This window comes from Pteropus alecto, unplaced genomic scaffold (genome assembly GCF_000325575.1).
Source record: "Pteropus alecto unplaced genomic scaffold, ASM32557v1 scaffold95, whole genome shotgun sequence".
Lineage (NCBI taxonomy): Eukaryota > Metazoa > Chordata > Mammalia > Chiroptera > Pteropodidae > Pteropus > Pteropus alecto.
This window is the reverse complement of record NW_006441071.1, coordinates 17,334,296-17,342,694: the sequence shown is the minus strand read 5'-3', so window position 1 is coordinate 17,342,694 and position 8,399 is coordinate 17,334,296.

The window sequence follows — 8,399 nt, the reverse complement described above, 5'->3', positions numbered from 1 at the left end:
AGCACAGGCTGCTCCTCTCCTGTCTCTGCCATTTAATGTAGCTACATGAGGCCACTGACCTTTAAACATTTCCAGACTAGAAATAGGCACCACTCATCAAGTACTCCAAATCCCTGGAGTATATGTCAACCTCTCTGAGAGTATTTTAAAACCCCTCTCACTCGAATGGAAAAGGGAAAAGAGAAGAGGAGACTACAGCATTATGCCAACCCTCTCCGAAGAAGTTCTCACTACTGCTCTCCCTCCCCTCTACCAGTCTCATATATATAAACTGAGGTTGAGTGATGATGGATCATTAACGAAATGAACCAAGCTGGTCTGGCACTTCACCTTCAACACTCAGCACAGGTATCAACTCCTCTATGAAGGTGTGTCTCCGCCTCCATACTGCCCACTCCACATTCTCCAGCTAGAACTGACCACTCCCTTCTCTCTGCTCTTGCAGCATCTTGAACAAGTTTTATGATGTCACCCAACATATTGTACAAAAGTTAATTATTTATATCTCTATCTTCCCAGCTTGAGTGACTTGAGGACACCATCATTTTGGCATCCCCAGTATGTAGCGCAATGCATAAAACCTGGATGGTAATCAAGAAAAAGCAAAGCCAGTATTCATTTAGCACTTTCTAGTTGCTATGCACTATACTAAGCATTCCAACATATATAATTATCTCATTTAATTTTCACAGCAGCCTTATGAAGTTGGAACTATTTTAGAACTATTTTAAAGATGAAAAAATAGGGCTTATTTAATTCAAGTGACTTTCTGAAATTATACAGCTACTAAATAATAAAGACTAGATTTGAATGCAGACAGTTGGCCTCTCAAAACCATCTATAAAATTATAGTTAAAGTTGTGGCTTATTTTCTAATTAATTAAAAATTAATTAAATTAATTCAAAGTAAATTTAAAATTTTCTCTAAATATTATTTGAGTATAAATTTTAGTCCAAATTTATTTCAAATGTTTTATTTAACATGTATCATTTACATGAAAATATTTAGAATAGCTTTTATTAACCCAGAATTCATAACTGAGACCAAAACAACTTACAGCTTTATTTTCTCTTATTTCTAAGTGAGATTTACATTTTCTTCAATTACAAATATAGGTAACAGACCACAATGGCATTAGCAAGCTTGTGACTTTGTGACAAATAGCAATCATAGGTATCTTTTTATTATATTATTGCTGCTGCAAATATCCCAAAATAGCATTTACGCTCATACTGCTTTGAAATTCTGTTAGTTATTAGATCCATGCTGGATCTTTTTAATTAATGCATGAATTTTTAAAAAGCACGTATAACATATCATAAATTTGTCTTTTTTAGCATTTACATATGTTACAATGATTAGTTCCCTTTGTAATCCTGTTGTTTTATGCATTTAAAAATCATTATCCATAAAAGAAGTCCATAGACTTCAATATATGCTCGAAAGGTCCATTTCATACATATTAAAATAAGAACCCCTGGTTTTGAGTTTAAAACATGTAAATAATTTATTAATATTAGTTATATTCTCAGTTACTTGTTATTTTTTTTAAAGTCTGCTGTACGTTTCTATTCCTGAATCTATTTTTTTCCTGCGAAGAGAAAAAGTAATAAAGATAAAGGCCTGGCTTAGAGGACTTTGAATATATGTTTGATGAATAAAAAAATTAAATAAATAATAACAAAAATATTATGAAGACAAATTAACGTAATCAACCGAAAACATTATGCAAGATTAGTATTAATAGAAGATAGGCTGAAATTATGGTATTCAAACTATTTGGAAAGAAACATTAGAATTTGACCGAAAGGAAAATTTTTTATGTCTTTAGGACCTTTCTATTATGCTAACTCTGGAAGACGGAGTCTAAGAAAGAAAAATGCACAGAAGGAAATGAAAACTTCCCTGCTTTTAAGATTTGAATTTGAAGTAGTCACATAATTGCTTTAGTATAAACCAGATGCAGAGATTTTCTAAGTAACACTAACAATTTCTAGTTAAATTTTCCTTAATCATGGGGACTTCAGCTAGTACAATGTTGACGACAAATGACAGAAAGCCAAATCAAACCAGTTAGGATAAAAAAAGGAATTTTTGGACCCATGTAACTGGAAGTTCCAGGGGCACTTTGGGTTTCAAGCACATCTGAACTCCAGGGCTTGTCTTTGGGATACTATTTCTCTATTTCATTATGCTGCTTTCTTTCTTGGGTTAGCTTATTTTTAGGCAAGCTCTCCCCAAAAGGCCACCAACTTACATTTCCCCCACTCTCTTACAACATAAAGTGTTCCTCTTTCCTCTAGTTCCAGCAAAAGTCCTAGACACCAATTGATCTGACTTGACTCATATGGTTGTTCTCAAAAATTCCTAGCCAGGCCCATTGATGATATGGTACTCTCCTCAGCTTGGTTTTTGTCATGAGCTTCTCTCCAGGGATGAGAGTGTCCCTATTGAGCAATTTAGACTGAAAATATGGGATTAGACTAAAGAAAAAAATAGGATGCTATTTCTAAAATAAGAGAAAAGTATGCCTGGCAGGCAAAAACAACAGAAACCTACTATAGATACTAACAATAAGACATCCACCCATATAACATTTTATAAAATATGTCTACATATACTCTCTTACTCGGCCCTTACAAAAATTATGTGGCATGTACATTGTCATTTCTTTTTCTAAAATAAGTAAACCGAATCCCATATCTAGTAAGAGGCAAAACCGGAAGCCAGTCTTATTCCTTATTCTTATTTTTTATATATATATATATGTTCCCTCTAGGTATGTTATGACTAAAGCATTAGGTAGATGTATGTTAGATTGATTAGTAGTACGTTTACAAAGTCCTCCTTTGTTAATTTCTCCTGAAATTATACAATTTAATACCCCAGGATTTGTCATAAAATATGATCGAATTATTTGTGTCTCTTGCCCCTTTGCCTTGTCACTTGAATCAGCTTTTCTGAAGAACATCTAGCTCACATTTTGCCTCTTTTGGTCTCATCCTTTCTGAGTCTGGATCGATTTTCCTTTCTCTGAGTAACTCCATCCCCCTGTGGTATGTCCATTGCCCATGATAGGACTAGAGGACTTGCACCTTTCTTCCTCAGAATTCTCTCATTACTCTAGATTCCAAAGATGGAAAAGGGTATCTAGATTTCTAAAACATTTTAATATAAATTTTTATTCCACAATAGAAGATTAAATGCTTTGTTTTTACCCAAAGATACGATTTTAGAACAAGTGTGATTTTATTTTCATATAAAATTGTAAGGAAAAAAATTGCCAAGATCTCAATATACTCTAAAAAAATTTCAGAAAACCTGTATCCAGTTCTATCAAGAATTACAGTTTTAATATTAAAAGAAACTACTCTGAAATATATTTTAAATTTAATTATATAGCTCATCCTGTGTCACTGCTTCTCATTTACCACTGTCTATTCTATGTGGTTTAAGGTGAACTGAGTTTCTATTTCTGACTGAATCTTGTGATTATTGAAAAAAATGCATCATCTTTTCTCTTAGTATGGATATGCATGAGAATATTTTGTGTAAAAATTAATTACCCATTTTTTCTTGGCACATTACAAGAAAGACTATTTTAGAAGTAAAATATTAATGATTACTCTGATTCACCAATTTGAAAGGTTTCCTCCATACTGTGGCACAAAATTTCCTTCCATTATAGTCAGAATGCAGGATAACTTTTTTCTAGATGGCTATAATTGCTTATTTTCTATCTAAATTCATAAGAGTCATGGAATAAACAAGCCTAAAATCTGAGCTCTCTGGGAGGGAGAGTAAATGTTACTTGGTATAGCATCTTAGCCAAAGTAGAAATGGAACCCTAGACTCTAAAATACTGCTGAGGTTACTTTTCCTACCTTCCATGAGCTCAGAGGAAGCTCACTATTCACAAAGGTGTCCTGTTCCAATTGAGTACAAGTGTAACCATAAATTCCATCTTATGTTGAGCTTACGTGAACCTTCCTTCTAGATGCACTTGTTTGTTCTGTTTCTGGAAGATAAAAGATGTCTTATTTCTCTCTACCATGAGATCCTTTCAGATATTTGAAGAAAGTTGACATGAGTTCTGTTTTCCCAGAACTGTTCTTCATTATGGCTGACACTGCTGGATGAGTATCACTTTGATCATGATCCCCCTGAAAAACATCTCTCAGAAAAGAGCACAGTCAGTCACTCTGACCAATGCCCAGTACAGTGGGGCTACTGTGTTCCATACGTTTGATTTTGTGTTTTTATTTGCATAACCTAAACAGAGGGGAAAGAAAGGAAGAGAGGTAGGAAGTGAGGTTGGCGGGCGGTGGCGGGGAGCATATAATACAGATGAAGTGAAACCAGACCAGGAAAAAATAAACAAATCCAAAATACATGCATGCCCTGACACTAATATTAGATCAGAACTATCATCTGGAGACTTAGCTTTGGATCTGTGGCAAGGTTGGAGAGTTAATATCAAGCCTCCTGCATTAAGCCAGGGGCTTTGAAAATATAAATCCTCTCTGAAGCAAAATATCCCCAATTTAAACTCTCAGGATTCCCCCAGATCAAATTCCACAAATATGAACTCACAAGAAACTACTGGCAAACATAGAAAGAAATAAGCTAGGGTGAGCAAAACAACAAAGAACAGATTTGGGTCCCCTACCACCACCCAACTCAGATGTTTAAATTATTAGATGTAGCATGTGAGAGGACTCTAAATGGAAATTCTAAAGAAACAAATCTTGAAATCACAAAACACTATGACCAAGGGATAAATCACTATAAAAAATGGTCAAAGACATTTTCAGTGTGAATGTGGATGCATTAATCAGTAGTTTCCCTCTCTCATCATAGAAATCTGAAAGCCACACGAAACGTGGGGTGTAGGGAGGGGAATTCAAATTTTGGTAAAATTAAGAGAGAGACTCCAAAATATTTATAAAGGCTGCTGAGCTTTAGGATTCACATGACAGTAAGTGGAGAGAAACCTAAGAGCGATGTAGTTCGCAGAATGCTAAAATCCCTGCCCCTCCTCACACCAAAGTTTCCTGCTTTAATCATAGGAAGTATGAAATGATGAATGCAGTATCTTACCTATGGTTTTACATTACATGACACATGGAATTTTGTGGATGCAATCACCAATCAGTTGACTTTGAGTTAATCAAAAGGGAGATTCTCCAGTGGGCCTAATCTAACCACAAGACCTTTGAAAGCAGAGAGTTTTCTCTTGGTTAGTGGCAAAAGTGAAAGTCAGAGACCTGGAACAGAAGGATCTAAGGTGTCATTGTTAACTTTGAAATGGAAGGTTCACATGAGGGATGGGAGAGTGGCCTCTAGGAGCTGTAAGGGTGATCCATAGCTGACAGCTAGTAGGAAAATGGAGATGTCAGTCCTACAACTACAAGGAAATGAGTTCGGCGAACAAACAGAATAAGCTTGGAAGTGATTTCTTCCCCCAGAAACTCCAGATAAGAGTCCAGTCCAGCTAAAACCTTGATCTCAGCCTGTGAGACCCTAATCAGAGAACCCACTGAAGCTTGCCCAGACTTCTGACCTATAAAACCAGAAACTAATAAGTGTTGTTTGAAGCCATTAAATTTGTGGTAATTTGTTATGTAACAATAGAAAACTAAAATAAGTGATATTTCAGAAAGTATTATTTAAAAAAAAAATTCCTAAAGATGATGAGGCACATCTTGAGGTACAGTAAGTATCCCTAATACACTGGGAAGGTGAGGTGAATAGTATCAGGTGGCCCCCTTATGATTGACATAAGTAGAAGAGGGCTGAAATGAGTCTGCTAATTTATATTCTCCAATAAATCTAGTTCTTATAATCTCTGCTAAAAATAGGACATTTTGATTGTTCTTTTCATTATTATAAAACTATGTCCTGTGTTCCATTTTAATTCTTTTGACTTTGTACTAGTTTGATATTAGTATTGCAACATCTACTCTGGTTATTTATGTTTTCCTGGTGCATTTTCACCTGTCTTTCTATTCTTAGAACCTAACATTAGCATTATTGGGTTCATTTATAATCAGAATATAGTTAATCTTTGCTTTTCCAAAGGGACTTAAAACGATTTTCTCATCACAACTTTTTTTTATCTAGTTACGTTACCTTTTTTTCCCTTCTTTTCAATGTTTTCTTCCTTTCCTTTTATTTCTGTCTACGGACTATGCCCTACTTGCTATTACATTTTTCATTGATTTTAAAAAGTATACATTCTATTTTTTATTTTACCAGTGGTTCCTATGAAGCTTTTCCAACATATTCTTTAACCTATATTTCCCCTATTTTTCAAAATCAGAAATGAAATTTCACCTTTTGACATTAGGTAAGATAATAGTGCTTACATGACAAAGTATGGCATCAACAAGTGCTTATTTGATTCGACTGAGTTTAAATTACTTTATTCTTCAATCTTATTTGAAATTATTTGAGACATGGGATTCATACAACATCTCAGACAACTTGGGATAGGGGAGTTAAAGCATTATGGCCTCTGGTAGTACAAGCAGAAATGTTTTTAAATGAATGGTAAGAAAGTATTGTGTAAGTATCATTCTTGTTTATTACTCTTTGCTGAGAGCCATCTAAGTGCTACATTTGTTTAATGTATGTATAAAAACCAGTCATTAGCTGACAACCAACCTCTCTTCCTGTTCAAACAAAACCCAAGGAAGAAAGATTGGGTGGTTTACTTTCCAGGGTCTTTGCTTCCTTCTAATTTAAACTCCCACGCTGGGGGTATAGCAGTACTTCCACAATTCCCAGAATGAGTCTCTGAGCACCTGACGTGGTATTCTGTCCATAGGCAATTTGGCTGTCAGGATATATCATTTTCAAGTCCTTCAACAAGCCCAGCTTATTTGTCACTGCAACTGTATATGAATAGCTCTGTCTAGATGACACAGTCCTAAATCTCCTAAATCCAAGAAAGAGTAGTGGGAAACAATTTAAGAGTCTCATTCAGTGGTAGCATTAAGATTTATGGATAAAACATGATGGCCATGAAGGTGGTTTGGGGAAAAAAAAAAAAAAACAGTCATCGCTTCTGTTTGGCTTCCATTTTCTGCCCATATTACTTTCTCAATCGCAGGCTACACTTTATAGCTTATCTAAGGGTTTGTAAGCATGACTCCTAGAGGCTTCTGGGAAAGTAACTTATTCTGGCTCTACAGTGCTATTTAAGAATATAATATACTTGAATCAGGATGCAGCAATCTGGAGAAATCAAGAGTGATGAATGGGGACTATTCATGCTCAGGTTTATAGTATTGTACTTCCCACTATAATCATAACGTGTGTTGTATTGAGAGATTGAATATACAAATAGCAATGACCAGACCAGATCATAGAATTCTGACCCATTACCTACAATAACTTGTTCAGGAAGTCAACCAGCCCAAGAATCCAGCCTGCTTTGTCAGACTTGAAGAAAGTTAGATTGCTATCTCTACTGATGGTCATAAAGCCAAACAAAAACCCTACAACAATAAACCTCAAATGGCTAGGACTTGATTAAAACTGGCAGCTTTCCTAATTTCTGTCCCTAGCCTGCCCACTACTTCCTCATGCCAACAGGCTCCAATCATGGTATACCTGAAGGCTTCTCTTTTTTCCACTCCTCTGAGAGCCTTTGAGTCCCTGCCAAAACTCAAGAGATGGTGGTTGACCCTGTTACTATAGCAAGGTCTGAATAAATAGCCTTTGCATCTTCTCATTTGGTTGGTCCTCATTTAGTTTGTCCACAGCATAAAGCTGGATTTAAGGAGGTGCTTCTGGCTCTTAAGAAGTGGCCCCAGGACAGATGCAGACTAGTCTACTTGGAGAATTGATCCAGTCTTGTGTATTAAATCTAGATGTAAAGATAAAGACCACTAAATCTCCAGAAAGACTGGTATAACCCTTACTCAGACGTAATCATGTGTAATTATGCAGTGGTGAAGATTTCGGAAGCTAGAACCTCCATCTGTCCCGAATGATGTTGCTGACCTCTGTGATGTGTTCCCTTTTATATCATTTAGACATTTAAATCTCATTCGATCTACCCAGGGAGCATGTATCTGGTGTTTCCACAAGCTTGAGTTTACAACTGACATTGGTAATACAATGTCACTTCTCAGATTGGATAGATAGGGGTTACATATTTTGGAGATGAATATAAAGATTTTTGTCTTCTGTCCAAGGCTAGAATTTATAAATAGATGACTGCTTATGGTAGTATTTCTTAACCTGGGTCTAGGTACCATTTAGGGTAGAAAGGGAAATATAAGCAGAGAAAGTAGTATAAGAAAGATAAGGAAACAGAAACGCATAGAGCAATATTGTGAATCTCACAGGCCTTCAAAATGTGCCATACGGTTTACAAACGCAGACTTCC